This window comes from Schistocerca gregaria, unplaced genomic scaffold, assembly GCF_023897955.1.
Source record: "Schistocerca gregaria isolate iqSchGreg1 unplaced genomic scaffold, iqSchGreg1.2 ptg001520l, whole genome shotgun sequence".
Classification (NCBI taxonomy): Eukaryota; Metazoa; Arthropoda; class Insecta; order Orthoptera; family Acrididae; genus Schistocerca; species Schistocerca gregaria.
Window position 1 is genome coordinate 27501 of NW_026062806.1, and position 5000 is coordinate 32500.

General features: G+C 52.1%; 1 non-coding gene across 1 annotated transcript in view; it reads left to right on the forward strand.

The window, feature by feature from the left end:
• Window positions 1-4061: 4061 nt before the first annotated feature.
• The window catches only part of LOC126332820 (small subunit ribosomal RNA), a 1893-nt gene continuing 954 nt past the window's right edge, over window positions 4062-5000 (forward strand). The window contains exon 1 of the ribosomal RNA XR_007563963.1: window positions 4062-5000. This exon is cut by the window's right edge and continues 954 nt beyond it. This is a non-coding gene — a ribosomal RNA (small subunit ribosomal RNA).

Sequence of the window (5000 nt, forward strand, 5' to 3'; positions counted from 1 at the left end):
GCATCGAACCGACGTGACATATCTGACGGTGACTCAGGCATCCGCGTACTGCCACAACTATCCACCCCCCCCCCCCACTCTCTCTCTGCCCCCTTCCCACACAATACCGAATTTAACCAACTTTATCGCTTAACCTAACTGTGGCTGTACCAGATTATCGCTTAACCTAACTGTGGCTGTACCAGATTATCGCTTAACCTAACTGTGGCTGTACCAGATTATCGCTTAACCTAACTGTGGCTGTACCAGATTATCGCTTAACCTAACTGTGGCTGTACCAGATTATCGCTTAACCTAACTGTGGCTGTACCAGATTATCGCTTAACCTAACTGTGGCTGTACCAGATTATCGCTTAACCTAACTGTGGCTGTACCAGATTATCGCTTAACCTAACTGTGGCTGTACCAGATTATCGCTTAACCTAACTGTGGCTGTACCAGATTATCGCTTAACCTAACTGTGGCTGTACCAGATTATCGCTTAACCTAACTGTGGCTGTACCAGATTATCGCTTAACCTAACTGTGGCTGTACCAGATTATCGCTTAACCTAACTGTGGCTGTACCAGATTATCGCTTAACCTAACTGTGGCTGTACCAGATTATCGCTTAACCTAACTGTGGCTGTACCAGATTATCGCTTAACCTAACTGTGGTTGTACCAGATTATCCCTTAACCTAACTCAATTTGTCCCTTAACCTAACTCAATTTGTCCCTTAACCTAACTCAATTTGTCCCTTAACCTAACTCAATTTGTCCCTTAACCTAACTCAATTTGTCCCTTAACCTAACTCAATTTGTCCCTTAACCTAACTCAATTTGTCCCTTAACCTAACTCAATTTGTCCCTTAACCTAACTCAATTTGTCCCTTAACCTAACTCAATTTGTCCCTTAACCTAACTCAATTTGTCCCTTAACCTAACTCAATTTGTCCCTTAACCTAACTCAATTTGTCCCTTAACCTAACTCAATTTGTCCCTTAACCTAACTCAATTTGTCCCTTAACCTAACTCAATTTGTCCCTTAACCTAACCCACGTTGTCCCTTAACCTAACCCACGTTGTCCCTTAACCTAACCCACGTTGTCCCTTAACCTAACCCACGTTGTCCCTTAACCTAACCCACGTTGTCCCTTAACGTAACCCACGTTGTCCCTTAACGTAACCCACGTTGTCCCTTAACGTAACCCACGTTGTCCCTTAACGTAACCCACGTTGTCCCTTAACGTAACCCACGTTGTCCCTTAACGTAACCCACGTTGTCCCTTAACCTAACCCACGTTGTCCCTTAACCTAACCCACGTTGTCCCTTAACCTAACCCACGTTGTCCCTTAACCTAACCCACGTTGTCCCTTAACCTAACCCACGTTGTCCCTTAACCTAACCCACGTTGTCCCTTAACCTAACCCACGTTGTCCCTTAACCTAACCCACGTTGTCCCTTAACCTAACCCACGTTGTCCCTTAACCTAACCCACGTTGTCCCTTAACCTAACCCACGTTGTCCCTTAACCTAACCCACGTTGTCCCTTAACCTAACCCACGTTGTCCCTTAACCTAACCCACGTTGTCCCTTAACCTAACCCACGTTGTCCCTTAACCTAACCCACGTTGTCCCTTAACCTAACCCACGTTGTCCCTTAACCTAACCCACGTTGTCCCTTAACCTAACCCACGTTGTCCCTTAACCTAACCCACGTTGTCCCTTAACCTAACCCACGTTGTCCCTTAACGTAACCCACGTTGTCCCTTAACGTAACCCACGTTGTCCCTTAACGTAACCCACGTTGTCCCTTAACGTAACCCACGTTGTCCCTTAACGTAACCCACGTTGTCCCTTAACCTAACCCACGTTGTCCCTTAACCTAACCCACGTTGTCCCTTAACCTAACCCACGTTGTCCCTTAACCTAACCCACGTTGTCCCTTAACCTAACCCACGTTGTCCCTTAACCTAACCCACGTTGTCCCTTAACCTAACCCACGTTGTCCCTTAACCTAACCCACGTTGTCCCTTAACCTAACCCACGTTGTCCCTTAACCTAACCCACGTTGTCCCTTAACCTAACCCACGTTGTCCCTTAACCTAACCCACGTTGTCCCTTAACCTAACCCACGTTGTCCCTTAACCTAACCCACGTTGTCCCTTAACCTAACCCACGTTGTCCCTTAACCTAACCCACGTTGTCCCTTAACCTAACCCACGTTGTCCCTTAACCTAACCCACGTTGTCCCTTAACCTAACCCACGTTGTCCCTTTGCCTAACATAGTTCACTGCTCGGAATCTCTGGTGTCGTTGTTATCCTCATGTAGATGTCTTGCGAGTGTTGCTTACTTTCCACATATTCCCGCTATCCACTGTCAATTGTACTGCAATAGGACTATATCGCCCCCCCCCCCCCTCTGCCCCTCTCTTTGTGTCTCCGTCCTCTCAAGCTGGTCGGTCTGGCGTTTGAGTGTTAAATGAGCCTCGCAGCTGTTCAGTTGCGTTCAGATGTCGACGCCCTCAGTGTACGTCGTGGTATGGTCTGTGTCCATTGTCCGCTGATGTCGTACGCGTAACCCACACGCTGTACCGATCATCGGTAGTTACGTACAGAGTGAAGTAGTGTGATACGTGTGACCGTACGCTGGCTGTGCCCAACGGTGTCGAATCTCAATTTCCATATGTTGTGCTCGATGCTACTTGTCTCGTCTCCCAATAACAGCTAGGTTGCACTGTGGTACGCCGTAGAGGCGTGTGGGAGGAACGTACGAACGCATTGTATGTCACCCTGGGTCGCTGGGGGTGGTGGTGCGGTGAGTCAGGTCAGGTCAGCGTGAGCCGTGTGATGTAGTGACGCGTGTATTCCGACTTTGTCGTATTGCCTCACACAAAGTGCTACCCTGGTGGACCGCGTTCCATATCTGGGACATGCCGCAGATGCCGGTTGACAGTGGATCGCGGAAGGGACATCGCATACGTGCGCGGGCCACCTTCCACGTGTTCTCTTCTGCACATGTCGCAGTGTGTATGTGGTCTGATGTAGCGTGTCGTGACGCATGACATCCTGGCATGCAAGAATTGTTGAATTCGCAAATGTAGGTGGACATCTACGTTTACTGCCCAAGATACGCAAATGAACTGGAAATCCGTTGTTGAGCGGTTGTTCACGCTGGAGGTGAATCTGTGATGGCGACGATCGGTACAGCTATTAACCGGTTGTTTCAGCGGTACCCGCCACATCCACACACGTGACTAGGCCCATGTGGGTATGAAGCGATACGCGGCGGTGGCTTGGTGGGACTGTTCCCGGCCGGTGAAGGGGGGCCGCCCGGCGTGTTGGCCGCGCGCTGCGTGGGCGCACGCGCAACAGGCGGCTGGTGGGGGGCGCCGAGTGGCAGGAGCGCCAGCCGACGGGCTCGGCAGGCGGCGCAGCTACGCTGCGGCGCACCCTGCACGCGGCGCCTGGCGGCCAAAGTTGGTTCAGCCGAGCCCGGTGCGAAGCGCGGTGGACATCTGCAGTGTGCTGGTCTGATTGAGGACTGTGTGCGTTGAGGATGCGCCGCCGCCTGGCACTCGGCGCCGCGACGCCGTCTGCTGCTCGGTCGCCCCAGCGGTTCTCGCAGGTGGTTTGTATCGCAGTTGTGCGGACGTGTTGGCGCGTGCGCTGTGCTGGGAGAGTTCGCTTCTGCACCCAAGTGGGGCTTTGCCCTTGTGTGGCGCTGGCGTTGGAGCTGCCGGTCACCATAGGTGGCGCGTGTTGTCTCCCGCCGGCAATGCCACGACAGCACGCTCCCGGGCCTCTGTCGGCAGCGGCAAGCTCAGTTGGGAGCAAGGGTGTTCGCACTAAAACCGTCTACTCGCCTAACTCCGGGCGATTGCGCCTCTCTCGAAACCGACCAAGTACCTAGGACGGCGCTGCGCGCCGCCGGGACCTGAGAGGGTTTCGAGGTGTATCGTGCAGGGGAGCTCGGCCTCCTCCTGTTTGCAGAATAATTGAGCGGACGCTTGCGTGTTCGCGCGGGCCCCCGGGACACACTCCCGGGCGGCCGGCTGCTCAGCTCTAGTTGACGCAGCTCCCTGGTTGATCCTGCCAGTAGTCATATGCTTGTCTCAAAGATTAAGCCATGCATGTCTCAGTACAAGCCGCATTAAGGTGAAACCGCGAATGGCTCATTAAATCAGTTATGGTTCCTTAGATCGTACCCACGTTACTTGGATAACTGTGGTAATTCTAGAGCTAATACATGCAAACAGAGTCCCGACCAGAGATGGAAGGGACGCTTTTATTAGATCAAAACCAATCGGATTGGCTTGTCTGGTCCGTTTGCCTTGGTGACTCTGAATAACTTTGGGCTGATCGCACGGTCCTCGTACCGGCGACGCATCTTTCAAATGTCTGCCTTATCAACTGTCGATGGTAGGTTCTGCGCCTACCATGGTTGTAACGGGTAACGGGGAATCAGGGTTCGATTCCGGAGAGGGAGCCTGAGAAACGGCTACCACATCCAAGGAAGGCAGCAGGCGCGCAAATTACCCACTCCCGGCACGGGGAGGTAGTGACGAAAAATAACGATACGGGACTCATCCGAGGCCCCGTAATCGGAATGAGTACACTTTAAATCCTTTAACGAGTATCTATTGGAGGGCAAGTCTGGTGCCAGCAGCCGCGGTAATTCCAGCTCCAATAGCGTATATTAAAGTTGTTGCGGTTAAAAAGCTCGTAGTTGGATTTGTGTCCCACGCTGTTGGTTCACCGCCCGTCGGTGTTTAACTGGCATGTATCGTGGGACGTCCTGCCGGTGGGGCGAGCCGAAGGGGTGCTTTCGCGTCCCGAGGCGGACCCCGTTTAAATCCTACCAGGGTGCTCTTTGTTGAGTGTCTCGGTGGGCCGGCACGTTTACTTTGAACAAATTAGAGTGCTTAAAGCAGGCAAGCCCGCCTGAATACTGTGTGCATGGAATAATGGAATAGGACCTCGGTTCTATTTTGTTGGTTTTCGGAACCCGAGGTAAT